Source organism: Pipistrellus kuhlii, unplaced genomic scaffold (genome assembly GCF_014108245.1).
Source record: "Pipistrellus kuhlii isolate mPipKuh1 unplaced genomic scaffold, mPipKuh1.p scaffold_m20_p_7, whole genome shotgun sequence".
Taxonomy (NCBI): Eukaryota; Metazoa; Chordata; class Mammalia; order Chiroptera; family Vespertilionidae; genus Pipistrellus; species Pipistrellus kuhlii.
This window is the reverse complement of record NW_023425573.1, coordinates 42,716,388-42,740,931: the sequence shown is the minus strand read 5'-3', so window position 1 is coordinate 42,740,931 and position 24,544 is coordinate 42,716,388. Positions and strand designations below refer to the sequence as shown.

The following is a 24,544-nucleotide window of genomic DNA, read 5'->3' as shown; positions in this document are numbered from 1 at the left end:
ACATTCAAAATATGCAAATAGCTAAAGACTCAGAAACATGGTTGAGTTTCACATGGCTGGAATCATACCAACTGGTAGGATGAAGAAGATTGAAATTATATATCTGCCAGTTCTTATCAAACCCCCACACACATAGAAAGGAGGGCCCCAATTCGTTCACTTTGTTGAGACATTATCTAGTCTGTTCCACTAGTTTCTGGAGAGCTTCTGTCTAATACATTCTAGAAGGATAGTTTTCTATTCTTCAGCTGTGTCTTCTGATACTACTAAAATTGCTTCTCGGCCTTCTGGCTAAGATCAAGTGTAGTATCTGATACTACTAGAAACTCATAGGTTCCAAATTGCTGACTTAATAAAAGGGCTCCTTAGCTTCTACTGATAAAATGAATCATGTTGCCTATATATGTGGCCTTGAATTCAGTGCACTTTTCTTCATAAGAGACCTATATATGTCTTCCTGGAAAGTAGGCATATTTGTTCTCTGTCAACTGTAGATATAGAGAAAAGTTCTCTGCATTGCATTATATGATACTAGTGGCCCAGTGTACGAAATTTGTTCACAAGGGGCGGGGGGTTTTCTCAGCCCAGCCTGCACTCTCTCCAATCAGGGACATCCCTCTTGCAACCTGAGATTGCTGGCTACTAACTGCTCACCTGCCTGCCTGCCTAATCGCCCCTAACTGCCTTTGCCTGCCTGTCTGATTGCCCCTATAATCCCTCTTCTGGCCTGCCTGATGGCACCTAACCTCTCTGCCTGCCAACCTAATCACCCTGAACTATTTCTGCCTGTCTGCCTGATTGCCCCTAACTGCCTTCCCCTGCTGGCCTGATCTTGCCCCCAATGGCCCTCCCCTGTGAGCTTGATCTTGCCCCTAACTGCTCTCCTTTGCTGGCCTGATCTCACCCCCATCTGCCCTCTCCTGCCAGCCTGATTGTTCCTAACTGAATCTGCCTTGGCTCCCACCACATGGCTTTGTCTGTAAGGAAGTTGGACATCCGGAAGATGGCTGGTCGACCTAGTCTAATTAGCATATTACCCTTTGAGTAGTATAGATAGATTATATAGGATAGGGTTGCTTAAATGGGGGTGGGTGGAGTCTTTTTCAGCAGTAAGGGATGCTCTTGGCAGACAAAAATACATAATCCCTATAAACTGCACTGATAGCCAGACATATGCACTATACTGTCAAAGTGGTCATTAAAAAATTAAACTGTTTTTCTACACCTTACACCAAACAGCTATTTCCCTTAAAACCCCTCCTCAGCCCGCACCTTAAGTTCTGACTTCGCAGTTCACCTAGATTAAGTTCTGATTGGTCAGTTTCTATGTCAGTCAGTGTCAGAAGCTCTGCCTCCTCGGAAACCATTGGTTCCTCACAGTTTACTCACATTTGGTTTAGATTGGTCAGTTTCTATGCCAGTCAACATCAATGAGCGTATCTCCAGGCCTGATAAGAGAAGTGGGGCTGATCAGCAGTCCCTGCAGAAGCCCAGAGAGAAAGAGGCAAGGGCTGATCAGCAACTGCCGTAAGACCTTCGATCAGACCCTGCCTCTCTCTCCGGGCTTCTCTCTGGGCTTGATCTGCAGCCCCCTTGGCAATCAGTGCTGGGTCACTATACCTACAGTGATGGCAACCCAGCACTGACTGCAGGACTGACTTCTGGTGTTCCGTCGATCATTCAGTCATTACCAACGCTGGGTTTTTATATATATTAGGAAGCCCCTATGAATTTGGGTGAATTCTAATATTTTCCTGTCATTTGTTTATGCTGATATAATCACGTGTGTGTATGTGTGTGTGTGTGTGTGTGTGTGTGTGTGTGTGTGTGTGTGTGGTGTCTGTTTTAATACTACAGAGATGTTGCTATATTTGCTATAAATTCTAAACTAGAAGGGACATGATATGTAAAAATAACTGCCAAATGTAGAATAAGTAATATAGGCCTATGAAATGTTAGAAGTGATGCTAGACATTTCCAAACAGTCCTTTGTCCATCATACATAAATGAATAAAGGGTGAAGTGGCTTGCCCAAGGTCAAACACTAATTAGGAAGAAGTAGAATTCTGGCCCCTTGGCTCCTATCACATACACTTTCTAGGACACTGTACTGCCTCAAGCATTTATTCTTCAGAAAGAAAAAAAAAAAGTTGTTAGAAAAAGAGAGAAGCTTCTTAATAAATTAAGTATGAAGCAAATTTATTGAATGAGCTCTTTTTGTCAACATTTTATTCCATTTCTTCAAATGAACTAATTAGTCTGATCATAGGACTACATTTTCATTATTAGCTAATAACAGAATTATCTAGATTGGCTTCCTATATAATGGTCACATTGTTTGAGCTAAATAGACAAAACAATGTTGTTTGGTCTCCCTGACCCACTACAACAACCCTTCCTTTACATCTTGCCACCTGAGCCCAAGTTTGTCTTTTTCTTTTCTCTGGGGTCTGCTATATTTAAAGTGTTATATTATAAGTAATCCATTATCCAAAAATACTAAAAGGAGTGTCTGAGGGGGAATGTATTAATAGTGGTCTATGTGGCTATATTCAACTAAGTAGACATAACATCATTTCCTTTTCTATAAGTAGAATTAATTCATTTTGCCCTTTAAAATAATTAGAATAGATACTTATTCTCTGACCTCCATTTGTCACCAAAACTAATAGGAGGTATAAATATATTTATTTTTCTTTCTTAGTAAAGGAACATTGATATCAGATATATAAAAACAAATGTTGCTATAGGAGAAGTTGATCAGTCATCACTGAGAAAAAAGAACATATAAATGGTGATAAGAGATTGCAGTTACATGTACATTATTTAAATTATTTATGCTAATTTAATATAATTAAAAAATATATACATTTTGTGCAATGGTAACTATGAAGGATATTTTTTGTTTATATTTTAATTTTATTTTTTACTGTTCTCTCCCTATATATCCAAAATGGTTTTATACTTCAATTTTAAATGGCTCACCAGAGAATTTCAGAGCCTGGAAATCTTCCATTTTTTATCTTAAATCGAATCAGACTCTATTGATTGACACTTAATTACATATTCATAATTTCTTAACATAGACAATCTTCATGTTTATATATAAATTAATGTTTTAGTCATCGAACTGTTCAGAACATAAATCCTCTTTTCATGAGGTTTCAGTAAATCAGAACAATTTTTTGAAATTTGTAATAAAGATAATTTCATTATTATACATCTAATATAGTATAGGGATCAAATTTATAATCACATGGGACTCATAACTATGGGAATACAGTACTGTTAAATAAAGTTATCTTCCTCATAAATTGCATATTTCCTAGCTGAATGCAACTCATTTGGTGTTTATGATCTTCTAGGTTTGAAGTTTAGATGGGCATTAAAGTTGTAAGGGAGCAAAACAAAGTAAGGTTTCTAGGTAGTGTAGTTTCATGTTAACAAAATAACACATGAAAAATAAATGGGTTCTAATTCAGTGATAACAAAACAATAAGTAGCTGCACATAAGGAAATAATTTAGTCACTTCAATAGATATTCAAGAATAAAGGCCAACCCCTAACCCTCACATTCAATAAAGAAATGTACAGATCACTGGGAGAATTTGAACTTTTAATTCCGACATCCAGCAGAGAAAACTTTCTTCTTGCAACAAACAGCCAGCAGGCTACACAACCCATTAGGTGACTTGGAAAAACAGAGTTCTAATTTTAACTTCCTCTGGCATACATTATTTATATAACTTTGTTTATAGAATATAGAAAGAAAATTCTAGAGGGAGTTTATAGAGAGGTTTTTAGAGAAATTTTAATACAATTCATAATAGTCTATTTTGCTAAAATGATGGCTTTCTTGCAGAAGTTCAAAGCATTTTGCCAATGTAGTTAAGAACATGACTACTACCAAATAAAATAGTAATAACATTAATGAAGCTTTGGATATCATATAGATATTAATATGTCTTTTTTAATCTATCAAGAGCAATAGCATTGCAAAGCAATTTCTAACCAACGAGGGTAAATAGAGTTATTTAATCATTTATTTATTTTGTGTGCATTCATTTACTCAACAAAAATGTGTTGAGTGTTTACTCTGCTCCAAGCACCATGGTAGATTTTCATGATTACAATTAAAACATGTTCAATGGTCTGTGCTACCCTGATCAGACACAAATTACTTCTTGGATTGTAGAAGTGTCCACAACCACAGTCACATTCTGTCTCTTAGGTTCAAACATCTACTTAGAAGTTTTATTCCAGAAAAAGCACTTGGTTCTTATTTGCTGCTCAGTGGTACTTCAAAGTAAATGCAGGCCTAGGTGAGAAGTAACATGAATAATAATTTAGAATTAATTTATTTTACATAGCCTTCATTTTCTAAAACATGGCTTCCCCTGTATCCCAAATGGTACATAATAAATAATTTATAGTTAAATAGAACATTGACTCGCATAAAATGAAGATAAAGTTGGCTCTCTTGAGTAAATAGCTAAGAGATATCATCTGCTATGGATTGCTTCTAAAATATTAAAATAAAATATTAAGGAACCCTATTCCCAGAATAAATAAATGGAACCAAGTGAGACAAAGGATACAATCTTTTCTTTTTTCAGGCAAAGATGATAAATGTCTCCTAAACACTTGCATGCACTGAGGGAAAGACCTAAACCTTTCATGTGAATGACATGATTTTTCAGTTGGTTCTTATTCTTGGGCATATCTTCCCATCTGTGAAGAAAACTGCAATTGAAACAATGCATGAATGAGGAGTAACATGGAAGAATTATTACGAAGGGGTCATTTCTTTTTCTGTTCATTGATTATGTTGTCAGATGAATAAAAAAAAATCAAAACTGATCATAGAATACTAGTGCTATAAGAAACATAAAATCACCTAGCCAGTGGTCAGCAAACTCATTAGTCAACAGAACCAAATATCAACAGTACAATGGTTGAAATTTCTTTTGAGAGCCAAATTTTTTAAACTTAAACTATTCTAATGCTACTTCTTCAAAATAGACTTGCCAAAGTTGTGGTATTTTGTGGAAAAGCCACACTCAAGGGGTCACATACAAAGAGTATGTGACTCGCAAGCCGCAGTTTGCTAATCACAGACTTAGACCAATTTTCTGATAACAGGATCAAGTACACCAGAACTGAGACTATTAAGATAAAATTACACTTAGTTACTGACTATGGACAACCAGGTACATATTAACAAGGTCAGAACTAGTACACATTATATTTCAAAGTTCAATCAGAATTAGTAAAATATAACATAATATAGTCAATTGTATTTTGGGGCATGGTTTAAAAGATAATTCAATTTGAAATGCGTGTTTATATATATTTTTTCAATAAAAATGTAGTTAATTAATAGATGGTAAATGGATGGATATATAGATAGACATATACATACATATATATTTATCCATATACATATATATATAATACACAGAATTAAGTTAACACTAATACCATGGATTTTATTTCTATTTAGAAAAGAAATACCTTGAAAATGAAATTTGTCTTTTGCTAGAAGTAACTTACAACATTTAAAGTGGCATTTAGAAAATATCACCTTAAAATAAAATATTAATTATAAATTACTTAAATTAAAAATAAAACTTTATTTTAGTGTCCTTTTTATAAGCTCAAAAGAAGAAAATTGACACATCTCTGTTGAAATTCTTTTTTCGTAACTCATCTTTCTCATTTGATTTAAGTTTTAATGAATAGATTTAGCATGTAAAAGGCATAAAAGGCCGGATTCATACACTGAATTTATTACAAACATGAATAATTTTACATAAATATGAAGAAAGAATTACATTGAATACTATTCACCTTTTTTTATAGTAAAGTTGAAAATATTTGTTGCCCCAGTGTTGTGAGTCAGTGGTAAGTCCTCTTAGAAATTGTTTTTTTTATTTCTGTTCTCCAAGTAGGACATCTCTTTGGAGAAAACCTATAGTCTGTCACCACAGAGGAAATTTCTGTAGCTCACGTCTGGGAACAGAAAGTTCTGTTCTAATTTGGCAGTTAAATAGAACATTGACTCTGCACAAAATAAAGATAAAGGTGGCTTCCCCCAAACTCCCCCCCCCCCAAAAAAAAAAAAAAACCACACATACACATACACACAATTAGATTTGGCTTAGTGAGATATTTTTCCAGCTTCTCTCTCATCTCCTAAAAGAAATATTTCTCTTTCTTAAAATCTTTCTGAGGAGGGGCAACTTTACAAAATACAAAAATTCATTTTTCAGGTAAAATTATTCTGTAATACCTAGCAGAAGAAATAAGATTAAAAATTGGTGATTTGTTTCAATTGAAAAAAATGCCCAAGGGCTTGAGCTTGGATAAGAGGCTCTTAGACATTTCCACACATTCTATTTATGAACTCTCTGGGGCCTAGTAGTGAAGGGAGAGTTTGAGTGCCTAAAGTCAACAAAGGTTTATTATCAAGACAAAGCAAATAGAGTAAATCACTGATCACTGGGGAATCACTATTTACTTACTTACTTGTTTGTTTGTTTGTTTGTTTTTAGAGAAGGAGAGAGGGAAGGATGGATGGAGGGAGGGAGAGAGAGTAAGAGAAAGTAAATGTGAGAGAAACATCTATTAGTTGCCTCCTGAACACACCTGGTCTGGAGTCAAACATAAAACCTTTTAGCCAACCCAGTCACCATGCCAGGGCACAACATTACTTTGATACATATAACACACAGCTTCCATACAAAATATGGTCGCAGGTATCATCTCTCTACTTAGAAAATACAAGAGAAATTATTCCATTGGGATAAAACCACTAATGATTGTTATTGATAATATACTTGTGCTGTTTTACAAATATCTTTGTGGCATAACAAAATACACTTGTCCCCTAATTTCAAGTAGGCCTTTGGGATCTACTGGCCCCCAGATCTTGGTTTCTAATACCATTATCCCAGAAAAGGGACCAGAGCTTCTTGGAGAATAGGCTGACAACAAAAATGGGAAAGGAAAATTATACAGTGAACTTGTAGCATCTTACAAATCAACATGAGGTGAGGATGTGCCAAAGAAAAAACAAAAACAAAACTCAATTCTGGAAGTGTGTCAGAGAGGCACAAGAGCCAACTGAAAATGTTGTCAATGGCCAGATCTGAATCAGTGTGAGCAACAAAATAATGTTGAATTATATATAGTTCAAGGCGTAAAATGAATGTCCATGAGTCCATACTTAATAAATTATTGAATAAAGTAACAGATGGAAAAGAAAAGTTATTCATGAAGAATTTCAACAAATTTATGTAGAATTTGCCCTAAAAGAAGGGGAGCATAACTCTCTACTTCTTAAGTATGGGCTGGGCATGTGACTTCCTTCCCAAAAGGATAGTAATGGAAAGGGAGAGGGTAATTAATAATTTTACAAGTGGAGAATAAGGACAAGCACTACCTTAGCCAAGTAAGGGTCAACACAAATAATCATAAATCATACTGATATCAGGTACTCTTGATAAAATGTGATGAAAATGTCATTTTACCTTTCTGATCTCTTACCTCCAAACTCATAACTCCAGTGTAATATTGGGAAAATCATTAGATGAATTCCAGTTGAGGGACATTCTAAAATACCTGACCAGTATGCCTAAAAAATGTCAAGGTCACCCATAACAATATAGTGTGAGAAACTGTCACAGCCAATAAGATCCCAAGGGTCATGAATTTAATGTGGTGTCCTGAATTGAACCCTGGACTAGAAAAAGGAGATTGGAAAAAGAAAACAAAACAAAACAAACTAAGAAAATCTGAATAAACTATGGACTTCTGTTAAAAATGTATCACTATTGCTTCATTAATTATAAGAAATGTAGCATACTAATATAACATGTCTAAAATAGGAAAACTGTTTGGCAAATGTAAAGCTGATCTTAAAAAATGTCTCATTTAAAAAAGGCTTCTAGAGTAGTCTACAATAAAATAGAGATAATTGTGAGGCTAAGGATAAGTAAAAGGCAAAAACAAATCACTTAAGCATTGCAGAAGATGCATGGAAAAAGAAACATGTTTATATTCAGAATAATACATGTTGGGAAGATTTTATGTATTTATTTTGTATTTACTCCTCACTTCTAATACACTTAAATATAAATTGTGATGGAAAATCTGGCATTGGATTAATTCAAGTTTTCAGCCATGGTCTAGAATAAACTTTTATGGATTGTTTAATGTATCTATTCCTCTGTTTTATGAGAGAATGAAATAGTTCACTTATGAAATAATCCAAAACGCTAATATTTTATATTCTAAACTAGAGGCCTGGTGCGCGAATTTGTGCACGTGTAGGTTCTCTCTGAGTGGCCTTTGGGATCCAGACAAAACCTTCAGTCCAACGCAGCCTGCAGCTTCTACCTGCTGCTCCCACACATCCTGGCCTCACTGCAGTGAGGCTTGTACCAAATCAGACCAGATCAGGAGAGGTTCATGCCACCCCACCAGTGCTCATCAGCCGTGAGCCCCTGCGTCTGGCACCCTCCCTAGGGGAATGGCCTGTGGGATGGGGCCAAAACGGACTCTTGGACATCCCCTGATGTGTCCCAGATTGCAAGGGGGCACAGGTCAGACCAAGGCACCCCATTGTGCATGATCAGGACAAGGGAGGGACTGTACAAGGACATGTCCAGCCCTGTCTTGCCCAGTCTTGATCAGGGGCCAATTGGGGCCAGCTGATTGGGAAGGGACTTGGGAGGTTGGCTAGTCCTGATTGGCTAGATCCCAGCAGTAAGCTAACCTGGTCAGAGCATCTGTTCCCTGGTGATCAGTGCAGATCATAGAGATTGGTCAACCGGTTGATTGTCTGCCCCCTTGTGATCAATGTACATCATAAAGAGTAGTTGAGTGGCCTTAACTTATCATTAGCATATTACGCTTTGATTGGTTGAACAGTCGACCAGTCATAGGACGATCGGACACTTAGTATATTTGGTTTTTATTATGGAGGATTGCTTGAGAGATATTATTAATAGTCTGAGAAAAATTACCTTCTATCTGAATCTGCTAATGTAATTTGGGCACATCATATATAAGCATGCCTTTTAATTCCTTTTGACACTCTCTTGTTATTATAATTTCATAGGATACAATATTCCAACATAAAAATAAACAGTGTAAAACATAATTCACAAAGTAGTAAAACTTCATGTGATTCTTTAGTAGAAAGTAACTTTGTATAATGAAGAAATGAAGAAAACAATATATATTTTATAGGTATGTCAGTGAGAATTAAAAGGGACTGAATACACAATCCATTTACATGTACTCAATCTCAAGTTATGGGAGCAAAAAGCAATGTTTGTCTAAATTTTTTCACTGCAATAAGACTCAACGCCAAAGTATAACAGATCACCCATTATATTCAAAATATGCTGTGGTCTTTGTGAATTTCTAAATCATTGAAATTTTAACATACTTTTTCCATAACATCCAATAAAATATGCTTGACAATTTTAAGTGATATTTTTCTGCCTTTTATTTTTATGCATAGTAATAAATGCATTTATGAAGCTATTAAAATAATTTTTACTAAAGTTTCACACTATGTGACAATCATTTTTTTCTTTATTAACATTAACTCTGAGCTTAACTGAATCTGTCAAATTAAAGTGGTGATGATAACAAATGAAGCTACACTCTTTGGGCAATAAGATATACTCAGGGTATGACAATGAGTGGTGTATGTATGAATATAGAACGTTGAGGACATGTTCTTTTTAGTAGGATGAAATCAGTTTACAACAATTGATAAAGTTCCTTCTATGATTTTTATGGACCCTCAGTAAAAACCTTACCAAATTCAGATGTTTAGCAAGGGTACATTTGTCAATGACAGGCTTGCTCTTAAGCAACAGAATGAGTTCAGTTCTTACAGAGTCAAGTGTATTTCTGAATCTTTTTACTTACCTTTCTTTCCTCAACCTACTAGATGCTTGTTCTGGATATATATTTGCCCTTCTTCTTCTTCTTCTTCTTCTTCTTCTTCTTCTTCTTCTTCTTCTTCTTCTTCTTCTTCTTCTTCTTCTAAAATATATTTTGTTGATTTTTCACAGAGAGGAAGAGAGAGGGATAGAGAGTTAGAAACATCGATGAGAGAGAATCATCAATCAGCTGCCTCTTGCACACCTCCTACTGGGGATGTGTCCGCAACCAAAGTACATGCCCTTGACCAGAATCGAACCTGGGACCTTTCAGTCCGCAGGCCGATGCTCTATCCACTGAGCCAAACCGGTTTCGGCTAGATTTGCTTCTTATTCCCATAATGCTTCTATTGGCACCATATTTATGGACTTCCTGAATGCCTGTCCATCATCATGTTGAATCACACCAGCTCTAATATTGCTTGTGGTCAAGAACCACTTTTTAAAAATTAACTATATTGAGTTTCACTTTGTATACAATAAACTATACATTTAAGTGCATAATTTAATGAGTTTAGATAAATGCATATGTCTTTGTAATCATAGTCAAAATTAACATAAGCACCACTCCATCACCCCAAAATACCCCTTCCTCATCTCTACCCTCTGCCTTGGCCTCAGGCAAACACAGCTCTGCTTTCTGTGACTATATATTAGTTTTGCCTTTCCCAGAGTTTCATATAAATAAAATTACACACTGGTCTTTTGGTTCATGCTTTTTATATTTAGCATAATGGGTTTTTGGAGATTTATCCATATTGTAAAATGTCAGTAGTTCACTATTTATTGATTGATTGATTTGCTGAATAGATAGATATTCCTCCATTTTTTTCTTAATATATTTTATTGATTTTTTACAGAGAGGAAGGGAGAGAGATAGAGAGCTAGAAACATCGATGAGAGAGAAACATCCACCAGCTGCCTCTTGCACACCTCCTACCGGAGATGTGCCCACAACCAATGTACATGCCCTTGACCGGAATCGAACCTGAAATCTTTCAGTTCGCAGACCAACGCTCTACCACTGAGCCAAACCGGTTTCGGCCCTCCATTTGTTTAATTATTCTCCAACTGGTGAATATTTTGGTTGTTTTCAGTGTTTGGTTCATCTGAGTAAAACTGAAATGAACATTTTTCTGCATTTTGTAAATATATGTTTTGATTTCTCTTGTGTTTTAAATAGGCTTGGTATTGCTGGATCAAAGATAAGAATACTTTTTTAAAAAAATTGATTTAAGAGAGGAAGGGAGAGGGGGAGAGAGATTTAAAGAAAACACCAATAATGAGAGAGAATCATTGATTGGCTGCCTCCTGCATGCCCCCTCATGGGAATTGAGCCTGCTGCCCAGGCATGTACCCTGACAATATAAAAACTTGACCTTCTGGTTCATAGTTCTATGACCAACCACTGAACCACACCAACCTGGGTTGATAACCTTCTGTTTTTAAATCTGGGTCCTGCAACATGTTTGTGCTTACACTAAGAAATTCATTGAGCTGTACAATTATATGTGTATTTTATAGACACATATTATACTTCAATTAAACTTTTTAGTAACATTTTCTCCTCAAAAGATGTTGAATAGCTTCTGTTATTCTGGCTGATCCTGTCAGAGAGACAAATATAAATCAGTAATTGAGAGTTCTGTTATTGTTGCAAATCTCATCAATCAATTTATATGTGTTTGCCAACTGTTGTCTATGAAACATGATAAGCTTCACTTTGTTTGCTGTGGAAATAAGTCATTTAAAGAAGATATATACTTTCTCTTTCTTTAGTGCTCTTACGGAAGTATTTCTCCCCACGCTTATCCTCATATTTGTTCTCATATAGTCATCAAGGTTTTATGCTCTCCAGCATGAGCTGACATCAGTATTGAAGTCTATATCCTGATTTTTCAGGCAGTGGTAAACATACAATAAATCTCATATACTATGAAGTAGTTTATAACTCCATTACTGAAAAGATGAGGACTACAACAATATTTGAGGAAGGTATTGTATCTAATAAGGAGAGAATATGCTAATTGACCATCACACCTCCACAAAGATGGTGGCGTCCACAGCCAATAAAGAGGGAATATGCTAATTGATTGCCATGCCATCAAGATGGCGGCACCCCCAGCCACAAGATGGAGGTGCCCAGTCCTTTCAGCCCCTCAACCACCCAGCCACCCAGGGCAGGCCCGAGGCACAGGCAGGCCCCAGGTGGCAGCTGCCCAGCCACCCAGGGCCACCCGAGGCTTAGGTAACCAGGGCCGGCCAAGGCTTGTGCTGCCAGCAGTGGCAGGAGCAGAGGTGGAAGGACGGTATTACCTTCCCCTGATCGCTGGGTCGCCTCCTGCTCCTGAAGATTTCTGCACTGTGAGAGGAGGCAGGCTGGGCTGAAGGACCATCTCTCCAGTGCATGGAATTTTCATGCACTAGACCTCTAATATAACATAAATATTCAGATACATAAAGAGTAGACTTTATGCAAGGTCTAAGATGTTACTCATGATGATTCAAGTTTCTGGGAAAGAAGATATGTATTCTTTCAAAGAAATTCTTCAACTCCATAAAGCAGGGGCGGGGAACATCCAGCCCACGGGCTATATAAAACCCATGGAATCATTTGATCTGGCACTGTGAAGACGTTAGGGGTGAGTTAATTAAATGTTTGACAGAATATAGCAGGCTGATTTTTAAGTGGATAATTTTGTATGGTCCTAATATAATTTTATAGATATCCAAATGGCCCATAGCAGATAAAAAGTTCCCCATCCCTGTGAGTTGAACAATGACTCAAACTTTGTACTGGATGCTAACATATATACAAGACCTTCAGATTCTTGCTTCTTCCTGCTCTAGGGTTTTTAAACTAGTAGAGCCAGCCTGGCTTACTTATTGACTGTAGAACAGTCTATCAGCTCCTGCTCACTAATCTTTCCTGTTGACTCTTCCTTGGGAAGTTATATTTATGAAGGCATTTTCTTCCCTTTTAAGCCTGTTTTATCTGTCATTAAGAATCATCTAGCTTATACATGCTCTCCTCCATATTCTTGTTTAGTTTGAGAGGAAAAGTTTCTACAATAACATTGTCAGCAAAAGTGATCCAGTCTGAAACTTCATCTTATGAAAGAAAACTTGTTCTTAACATTTTCAGAGGAAGCTTTACTTACCGTAAAGGTAATCGGTTTTAAAACAACTGCCTTTTCTTGTGTTTTATAGTGAAAAATAATTGTATGAAGCAATATTGAATTGAATCACTTTTTTTATATATATATATAGTTCTTTATGAAAAAAGTTAATTCTCTTTTCCAGTTTGACTAAACCTTTGCTCTCCCTATCTGGAGCCATTGCCAAAATAGTTCTCTATCTTTTCCCATATTTTTCTGGAGAAAAGAGTTAATGGTTAAATCCAGGCTATTGAAGTTCATAGCCCAGCTCTGCTCCTTAATAGTTGTGTGATCTTGAGCATTTTGCTCAACAAACTGTTCATTTGCATCATCTGTAAAATGAATATGATGAAACTCCTTACCTCAAGAGGTTGAAGAGTGGTTAAATGAGTTAAGATTTTAAAGTTTTAGAAAATGTATGCCATGTAGTAAAAATTATTTAGATATCAGCTTGATAGAAATAAGGAAATGCCCATACACATCCAAACACATCCTACCTAAGAAAAGAGCAATATGCAAATTAACTATCACCCTGCTACAAGCCATGCCCACCAGCCACACTCACCAGCCAATCAGAGTGAGTATGCAAATTATTCCAACCAAGAAGGCTGCAGCCATAGAGAGCATTTGAGAGGCTTGGGTTTCCCTGGCAATAGAGGAAGTCAAGCTTTCCACACATCCTGGCCAGCCTAGGCCTCCACTCAAACGATACAAAGTTTCAATTATAGAAGATAAATCCCAAGAAAAATGGCAGCCATTGAGCTGGAAAGAACAGGCTAGGGTTGCCCCCCGGCAAAAGAGAAAGCCGAGTTTTGCCCTTGTCCTGGCTGGCTGAGGCCTCCACTCAATAATACAAAGTTTTAATTATAGAAGGTAAACAAATTCAAACAGAAATGGCGACAGTCAGGGAGCAAACAGGGGGCTTGGCTCTGCTCCATGTTACAAAGTTTCAATTGTAGAAGGTAAATAAATTCCAGATACCAGGGCCTCCGCTTGGGTTGCTGGGGGTGTGGCTGACCTGCAAACCACCACAGTCCCTCACCCAGGCCACCCCACCCCACTAGAGAACCCCCACCCTGATCCAGGACACCCTTCAGGGAAAACCAGCTGGCCCCCACCCATGCACCAGGCCTCTATCCTATCTAATAAAAGAGTAATATGCAGATTGACCATCTCTCCAATACAAAATATGTCTGCCCCCATGTGGTCAAAGGTGTCTGCCCCCATGTGGACACAAGATGGACACCACAAGATGGCCAGCAGGGGAGGGAAGTTGGGAGGGACCAGGTCTGCAAGGGAGGGCAGTTGGAGGCGATCAACCCTGCAGGGGAGAGCAGTTAGGGGTGACCAGGCTGGCAGAGGAGGGAAGTTGGGGGCAAACAGGCTGGCAGGGGAGCAGTTAGACATCCATCAGGCTGGCATGGGAGTGGTTAGGGGGTGATCAGGCTGGCAGGTAGAAGTGGTTAGAGGCTATCAGGAAGGCAGGCAGGTGAGCAGTTAGGAGCCAGCAGTTCTGGATTGTGAGAAGGATGTCTAAACAGGCCGATGAACATCTCTCAAGGGGTCCCAGATTGGAAAGGGTGCAGGCTGGGCTGAGGGACACCCCCACCCCACCCCATGTACGAATTTTGTGCACTGGGCCTCTAATATATATAAATTATATATATATAATCACACAAATACAGAACAGATTAATCAAACAATTCATTGCTACTGGTAGACCCTCCGCTCCCTGTGATTGGCCTATACATTTATTCTGGTCAACATTCAATCTTCTATTTTAATAGTTACTTGGCATGGAGTTAATATGCAAGAAAAAATAATTAGATTGAGTACATTGAAAGCCACAATTTTAATATTATAATATTAACTTCCTTCAAATTTTTATTTTCAGAGCAAATACTACATTAGGGCTCTTTGCTTTCTCTTTATTTCCACAGTAGCCACCTAGCCAATTTATCTTAGGGACTATTTCTCATGGGGAGACTCAGACTTATTACTTCAAAAGAGTTCACTGGATATGCAACATCTAATGTTGAGCAACAAAGTCCTGTTGAAATTGATATGCTATGAAACCTGCTAGTGTCAGTTACCAGCTGAGACCTTTTGCTCCCTGGCCTCAGTATATCCAATTCAAATGCATGCTTCAAGCAATTGACCTGTTCATGTATATCATCTTCAGAATCAGGAGTTTGTTGTTATAAACATAGTTAAAATCATTTATTTTAAGTGTCTACTGTAATTCTAGATTTTAAAGCTAGTTCTGATTTTTAAATTTTCTGAAAGAATTTATGTGCATGAAGATATTAATAGTTAAAAAAAAAAGCAACAAAAGGAAGAGTAAAAGATTAGAAATTATTCCAAAAAATTTTTGGTAAATTATATTTTAATGTTTTGTGTATAATATGTATTGTGTATAATAAGCAATATAAGAAATAAGCAATATAAGAAAATAGAAAGAATGGACTTTTCATGAGACGATAACTTCTTGAGAAAATACACAGACACCAAAGGAAGCTATAAAAGGTTATCTGGTTAAGCATCTAAAGAAAGAAATAATTTAATGAAAGAGATGTAGACTATAATATAATATACAATTAAGAAAAATGTTTAACACAGGTGGGATTATTGTCAATGAATCTATATTTCCAAACTATTCAATATATTTCTCTCTTGATGTGCCAGGTATCTGGACGAGTCACCTTGATCCTCTATAACAGATGGTTCTCAGTATTCATTTAAATTAAAATATAAAATTTCCTGCCTTGAAGTCAATTCAAAATAAAGGACTCGGTGATTTTTAAGCAAGATGGGTGCTTTTTCTGGTTTTGTGGGTAACTCAAATCTGGATTATACAGCCTATTCGTCTTATTATAAATGTCATTGATTTTAAAAATAAAAGCTCTCTTCAGGGGGCAGGGGTCATGGATTTGCATTATGTTAAGGATGCATAGCCTATCTTATTTGCTAGATTTAATCATTACTAATTTTTGTCATGAAGACTGGGTAAATTGTAGATTTTCACATTTTGTTCTTTTTTTTTCTTTTTTTAAATTTCTTTTTTTTAAATATATTTTATTGATTCTTCTTATTAGTGTTCTGTGTAGAAATTCCAGTAGGCTATTTGGATATTCAAATTGAATCACTGAAGGAAACTGTTTTAAATTTGATGGAGTAATCGTCGCTTCAGAATGGCATGGCTACTATACTTTTTAGAGGTGGGAAGCCTGTGTAGGATGCTTATTTATCTTTAAAAACATCATGATATTACACACACAAAATGCAAAATTTTTAAAAATATATTTTTATTAATTTCAGAAATAAAGGGAAAGGGAGAGAGTGATAGAAACATCAATGATGAGAGAGAATCATTGATCAGCTGCCTCTTGCAGGCCCCACATGGGGAATTGAGCTAGCATCCTAGGCATGAGTCCAGATGGGGAATTGAACTGTAACTTCCTGGTTCATTGGTCCACACTCAACCACTAAGCCAAGCCGGCTGGACTAAAATGTTTGTTGTTGTTGTAGTTTTACTTCTACATTATTAAGGCATACATAAAAGGATTGAAAGATATAAGGGATAGTTGTGGGGGAGGGGAGAAGACCTTGGTAATTAGTATGATACCATATACTCAAAATATAGGCTGGTAACAAAAGTTGGCATTGAGTAGGAATGTCTGGCTCTGGGTCTTGGTTTAAAAAAGGCAAAGGCAGTTGTGAAAAATTCAATGGGCCATGAACTCAAAAGGGTGGTTAATGTGACACCTAGTCTCAACTAGGTTTGAAGGTCCAAAATAATAAGCTAAGAAGGGATGTCCTTTGGAACTGGGTTCAAGACACAAACCACGGTGGGAAATAGGGAGTGAATAGTGCATGTTATTTAAAGATGAAAGTCACTCTTTTGGATGAGGACCAGACAGAATTCCCCAAAACAGCTTGATAAATAGCACTAAAATAAACACTCTCTTTAGGGGCTAGTGAAGCATAGCTATTTCATCTATCTATTAATTTGCTCATCACTTGCTAATTTTGGTAACATATGCCACACCTTTCTGTGTATAGATCCCTAAAATACAGAGAAGAATAAAAACACATATGAGTTTACAGAAATAAACCATTAGAATCATGTAAATAATGATCAATTATTGTATGTAATAGGAAAGAAAATAACTGTGTGATCTGAGATACTATAAAAGGGGGAGGGAATTTTGGTTAAGTTATCAGGGAGAATTTCTTTGAGGAATTGTTGTGGAGATGGAATTATCCAGGCAATGAGTGGGGAGAAGCACTCCTAGGTAAAGAGAATAACAGGTTCAAAAGCCCCTGATTCAGGAAAAGGCTCGCAAGGGGAATGCAGCAAGGCTTCAGTTCTGTGAAGAAGAGAGAGTAATACAAGGTGAGGATGGTGAGGCAGGTCAGTCCTGAAGGGCTCTCTAGATCACAGTAAAATGATGTTACATGTTGTCCTCACTGAAAGTAAAAATTATTTGATGTTTTGAGAGAGAAGGAATGCATATTTCATTGATATCCTTCTGGTTGCTGTAAGGAAATGGATGGGAAAAGTATTAAAAAGTGGAGAGTAGAAATTCAATAGCATCTGTCTAAACCAGTGGTAACGATGAAGATAATGCCAATGAATAATGTTGGCTAGTAGACAGATCCTGTGATTTATCATTATGCTAAAAGCATGAGGGAAGCCCTCAGACCTGTGTGGCCAGGAGTGACATAGGCCTACTTGGCAGGCTGGACAGCTACAGCTTTTGTGATTATAAGAAGACATGTATAATTAATTTTAAATCCTGCTAAGATCTGAGAAATAATTGCTAAATCTACATGTGCCAAAAGAACAGCTGGGAACTGTCTAGGCCTTCAATTTATGAGTTCTAACCACAGTAAAGAGTTGAAATACAATTAGTAATCCTGTTAAGTCACGGAATCACTGGTAAATTTAGCTTTCTAAGCCAGTCTGGGAACCTATTCACATTTATGAAGTTGTTTGTTAGGGGGAAAAATCATTATACATTGGAAGAAATAGGGAGCATATAAAGTAGAAAGGTGTCAAGGAGAATCCATTCTATAGTTCCATAAATCGAAGGTCCAATTAGAACTATTTTATCAAAAATAAGAAAGAATAACTTAGAGTTCTACAAAATTCTGTTAAAAATTTTTTTAAGATGATACATAAGATGTACTTTTGATTTTCCAACAAAGGAACAAGAAATATTCTTGCAAACCCTAACTAGATAGAAAACTCTGGTGTTTTTCTATTTTCTTTTTATCTCTCATGTCTAACCTTACATATTTTGAAGCTAAAATATTATGATCAAACTTGATATTCTTAGAGACTTTTTAAATGGAAAGATCAACAGATTAAAGTTTAAAACTACTGTTTGGGATGGTCAGCGCTGTAGTGAAAGTTTTATAAATCATTCCTCACAGATGGTAGAGCATGTATGTAGTTAAGAACTCATGAAAAGCCCATCTCTCTTGAAAAGCAGTGGGGAGAGGAGGTTAAAGATACCCTAATGTTGGTGTAAAAAAGGAGTGAAAAAATATGCTTGGAGAAGGGACAAGTAGGAACAGTAAAACAAGAAAGGACCCAGGAAAACAAAGGTCTGTCTGACTTGGTCAGTGCAGCCTGAATGGAGTAGAGGGAGGGGTAAGGTCAGGGAGGAGGAGAAGGCATAGAGGAGAGCATCGGGTAACTCTTAGAATTACCCTGGCTGCAGGGAAACCTGAACTCCAGTGGGAGAGCAGGCATATTTAAGGTAGTCCGAGGACCATTAAAAAAAAGAGGAATTGGATATCAGAAAACATTTTGTGATGTTGTAATGAGATCTCTGCATTGGTGGAATCATGCCCTAGGAATACAATGCAAGCCCAGTCATTTGAAACCTGTTGAATTAGAGAGGGAAATCTACTCGAAGACTCTGTGAGGAATCATTCTGATAACATCGCTTCGCTTATATTAGAGTTGAAAATTGCAAATTCTGTTTTGTTTTGTAACTCAGTAGCCCACTAAGTAAAGATATCAGAAGTTAATCAGTGAGAGTCATTATAATGTTTCTGTATGGAACTGTCATTTGTTTGTTTTAAGATCTGATGACTCCACATTTCCTTTCTTTATCTCAACCTAGCCAACTGTGAACTCAGAATCCCTCAGATAACTGAACCATCCAATTTGGGCAGCTGTGTAGCCCACACAAAGCACTTGAGTCATTGGCCCTTTACATTGGACCATGTAAGGGAATGGAGAAGAAATAGGAAATAGACACCCTTGGTTGCTTCTCATAGTCAACTTGTCATTTTCGCAGTTCTCCGTGGGGCCGGCTGTTACTTTGTGTTAGCTGTCACACTAACTCAGGGAAGGTTTGTCACTCACCATCGTGAAATATTTCCTCTTCCTAGAGATGCATATTTGTGCAGTTTTGTATTAACAAAAAGAAACAGTATCCACAAATAGCCTAATATTTTTCAACCAGGGGATAGAATAAAGCACCTAAGCAGCACTCAATTTTTCTTAGTGAACTGAAGCAACCTGTTTGATTTTGATAAATGATGCTAACGAAGCTTGGGGACTTGTACAGGTGTGTAAGTCTTCTTTTCACTACACTTTTGTTTTCCGTTATTTTCTGCTAAGGTACCTACATGCTTTTAAACACAATCTGTCAGACAGCCAACTTTCCCAAAGCATAGTTTAGGGCACAATATATTTAGGAAATGAATAAACCAAGATGAATCTACTCCAAAGTTTCTTTCATCCCATAGTGGTTCTCACCCAAAATTTTTCTGTTGCAGATAGGTCACTGAAGCAGGAGCATTGTCCTTTCCCTAAATTGCCCAAAGGACAATTGTGGACTCATCATTCCTTTTAGTATTAGAATCCACATTTATGGGGTCAGATCAGGTTTACTGACTTACTGTAAAAAAAGGAAGGTTTGAAAAAACATATGTCACAGGTAGGCGCAGCCTACCAGTGCATCGCGGTCATGGAGAATGCTACTTCTGAAAACTGTGGGGTTTACTAGTTTATAACAGAAACATTTCATGAGGCCCTACAATAAATCAATCTGTGGAGGTAGAATACACAGCACCTGAGAGTGTTGTCAACATGGTCTTGACCTTGAAAGTTAGTTGCTTTATGGACGCACAGCTTCCCTAAGACATTTTCCTGTGAATCTTAAAGGAATGGGGAACTTGTATTAGAAATAGCCAGCTTAAACAAGCACTCTATACTTAGTGATTGTTCTAAAAAGTAACCAAGAATATGAGGTGCGAGTGAAATAGGGGCCCCATATTTTTTAGAGTTTGCATCTAATAGACCCCAAGAATGAGTGTGCCTGGTAAGGACTCCTCCTGGCTAACAGGGATCAAATTTATAAGCAAAGTATAGTTGCCATTTCTCAAAAGGGGTCTCTAATACTCTCTGTACTCCAGGGAAGTGCTATACTGAGCTGTAAACCACCTGCCTTGTGCTCCTGCTCGCTGAGCTGATCCTTATAAAAGAGTTCCTGGAATCATATTTGAACCAATAGGACTGATACCTTTCCTGTTTAATTAGTGCAGCACAGCTATATGCTCATTTGCATATTCACTGAGCAATCAGAGGTGCTTGGTCAGGACAGTGCTTTTTGGAGCAATCAAACTATGAGGATTTAGAGTCCTTGTTTGCATGAGTTTGACCAATCAGGAACCTGGAGTGGAAACTCCTCTCTATATAAGCCAGTTTTACTTCTTTCTAAGTGGAGCACACTTTCTCTTCCCCCGATAATTGCGTTTTCCCTGACAGCAGCTGAAACACCAAAGATGTCCTGGTGGAGCAGTGCAAAGAAGGGCTGTCTGGGCAGAGGAGACGAGAATAGAGCTACAACACTAAGCCACATTGCTTTGCCCAATAGCCACCTCACATCCATGCTGTTTTAGTTTCATAATAGAGCTACAGTACTATTCAAATGTTCCACAGGTGTGCTGTATCTCAGTGGTGGTGTATCACAGTTGAGGTTTTTGCACTGAACAGTGTCTTCCCCTTTACTGTGACCCAAATTGAAGATTCCTGTTGGCATTGAATTGATACCAACAGGCATCAGTTGGTAATCTCAAGCATATTCATTACAAATACTGATAAGTTATGGCTACATATAAGGGCCTCAGCTCTCTTCTTAAATATGTATCTTTATACTGTTTATGTGGAACTCTAGGAATATTACCTACTAATTTTTAAAATTCAAATAGTTAGAATATGTGAACATCACCCATATTCTCTGTCTTGCTCTCTATTCCTGAAGGAAATTGTTTGGGATAGATCTTTTCAGAAATGTTTTAGGGTATACATTAACATTATATTAGAAAGAGCATCCTTGTGGCCATACTTTAAGTCATATTTAGAGTGATAATGTACTCAGTCTTTCTAATAGATTTATGATTCTTTGAAATTTTCTCATTCAAAATGGAAATTAGATGACCTTGTCAACCAATACGCAGCCCATGTTGGCAGCTTAACACTGAGTATCAACCCTGTTATTATTCATTTACATCCTACTTTAGATTATATGCAATCTCAGGGGTGAGACTGAAAAAGTATGGTGATAGGATGTTGTCTCTATCATATTATCTCAACCAGGCTTATCTGGTTTATATACACAAAGTTAGAAGCAGTTTGAAATCCTGAAGCTTCTTATTGAATACCTTAGCATTTCACTGAATCAGAGAACAAGAAAGAAGTGCAGCAATCATATAAAGTACCCCCCCCCCCCTCCACGAATGCAGGGACAGAACAGTCAGTAGATTTGTCTGCAGTTATATGGCTTATTAATGCGGATATAGATCAAAACAGTTCCGTTTTTTGTCCAATTATACATTATTTTCTGGATGAATTGATACTTTCAACTCCAAGATTCCAAGCTATAGTTTGCCTGTATTACTTTTTAAAAATCTGTATTTTATCTTTTTTTCCATCCTAAAGGAAAACTCCATAAATGTACTCTGCTTCCACAGTAATTCTATACTATATGAAATATATTTCAAACTATATGAAATACCAAGTTCCTCCCACAGTAGATGTTTGATTGCTGATGGTAAAGGTTTTCTGAAAATCCTATGAAATTGCATTTCTTCAGAGCTAATTCCCTGTTGGCAAACTGGTATTGGCTCATTTTAATCCTACACTTGTCTCCTAGTGCTGTTATTCCAAGAACTCCCCTTTGTTTCATTGCCAACATGGTTTATAAATTTAGCACACAGATTAGATAAAATTCATTAATTCACAAATTAAAAGGATTTAACTTGCTTCAAAAGCTCTATTATCTAATATTTACCAAGCCCCAAAACTGTTCTTATAGGAAATGTAACCCTACTTGATGTCAGTTTACTTCATGTATTTCTGGCTCCAAACACTGGACAAAGTGGTTTTCTTTATATAAACAGTCTTCAATGCTTACCTGGCAATGCTTGGTGTCTTTCTATGCAGGGTCCACAAGAAGGAAAACTTTCTAAGACCTCCTAAAAAATTCCATAATAATTTTAGAGGATTTAAAATTATTAAAGGTCTCCTCTCCAACAGTGGGACCTGGATGACATTATTGGGTAGAGGTAATTTTGAATAGCAACTATAAGAATGAACTTGGTGGGCATTGTTGGGGAAATGGCGAGCATGTGAGGTGGATAAAGATGAGGAAACCAAAATGCAGAGAGATTAAGTAACCTTTGCCCACAGTCACAGGACTAGGAAGTAGTAAGGCTGATTCCATTCCTGGCACTCTGGCTTTACAGTTCCTAATCTTAGCCAATTGGAGGTTCATAATGGACCTTTATTTGGTAATTGCTGCTGTCATTTTTATTTATCAATTTACCTTAAAAATTGGAAAATTACTGCTGGGTGGCATGGCTCAGTGTTTGAGCATTGACCTATGGACCAGGAGGTCACCGTTTGATTCCAATTACACTTAAAAAATGGCAGAAGCCTTTTTCCATGCCCTGAAGAGGAAAAGAAGAGTGTAAGAGAATTACGAGTCTCCATTTCCGATCCCTTTTGGTCAGAAAGACTTCAAAATATTCCATGCTGAAATGATAAACAACAATGTAATTGTGAGGAATGCAGAAGATATTGAACCGCTTTATGGGAAAGGTTATTTTGGAAAAGAAATCCTGTCTAGACGCTGTCCAAACCACCACTTCTGGTCCCAAGCTGGTTGCTAAATGGAAAGAGTTGAAGACAAATATGCCTATAATCACATCACAGAAGCATCATCGTAGTGTAGAATGGGCCACAAAGCTCATGCGAAGACAGGGGAAGGATGAGAGTACACAGAATCCTTGAAGATTACACAAAACCACAAAACTGCTTGAACATCCTTGCATAGAACAAAATGAAGATGTTCCATTGCATGATGAGCTGAACTCTGAAATGGTTTCCAAAATAGAAGCCACAGCAGATAGAAAGAAACTTTTTCCCAGCAAGCCATCAGACTGCCTGTAGGAAGGCTTTGGGCATGACCCACTCACTGCAAACGGCTCGGATAAACACTATTAATAATTAGAGGTCACTGTACCTCTGTCCTAAGTTCAAAATGCATGTTCTTTCCCAGTGTGGTACTCAGGACAGCAGCCAACGAGTGGGTCTCCCCTGTGCCAGAGAGGGAGGACCTGCTTTTGAGTACCTGCTTGGGGGGGGAGGAAGGGGGGAGTCATGTGTGATGTGAATGAGAAGGAAGATGCTCCAAGTGAGAAAGCCTTCTTCCTTGTCTATGCTCTGGGATGTCTAAGTATTTACTATGAAAAAAAAAGCCTTTAACGATTGTGAAACTCTGGAAAGTTTTCACGGTTGTTCAGCCCACATTCAGGACTACCGATATGGCATACCATGACTTCTGAAGCAAGGGCTGGGTGCCCAAAGTGGGACTTCAGTACAAAACAGATTTACTGCTGCAACAAAAGGACCTCTATTTTACCATGCAAGTCACTCTGTAATTATTTAATTAGTCGATGGCCTCTTCAAAGACCTTTCATTTGGAAGTCACTGGCTACCTTGAGCAGAGTCTCAGTGAATGTCTTCAAGGAACTCATGCTGTTCTCTCACTAAACCCTCTACCATGACTGACAAAGAAATGGAATCACCAGAATGCATGAAGAGAATGAACGTTCAGGAAGTGATTCTGAGCTGCTGGGTTTCTTCACAAGAGAGGAGTGACTGAGATGAACTTTAACAATTTGAATTCAGAATTCTAATTTGGCAAAAAATAAAAGGTGAAGAGTCCTTTTATTATAACTGGCCATTAATCAGAAAGTTTTAAAGGGCATGGTGCTCCCCAAGCCAGAGAACTATTAGTATTTTAAGAAAGAAATTACACAGGGGAGGAGAAGAGAGCCCTGTGCCCAGACATCAGCTTCTGTCTTCAGTGGGCACTGATCGTGACTGGCCCAACTCCT

At 37.4% G+C, this 24,544-nt stretch overlaps 3 pseudogenes; all 3 read left to right on the top strand.

Moving 5' to 3' along the window:
* The first annotated feature begins 271 nt into the window (after positions 1-271).
* LOC118710076 lies at positions 272-354 on the top strand (annotated as a pseudogene).
* Positions 355-23,068: 22,714 nt separating this feature from the next.
* LOC123651032 lies at positions 23,069-23,657 on the top strand (annotated as a pseudogene).
* Positions 23,656-24,321, top strand: LOC118709813 (annotated as a pseudogene).
* Positions 24,322-24,544: the final 223 nt, after the last annotated feature.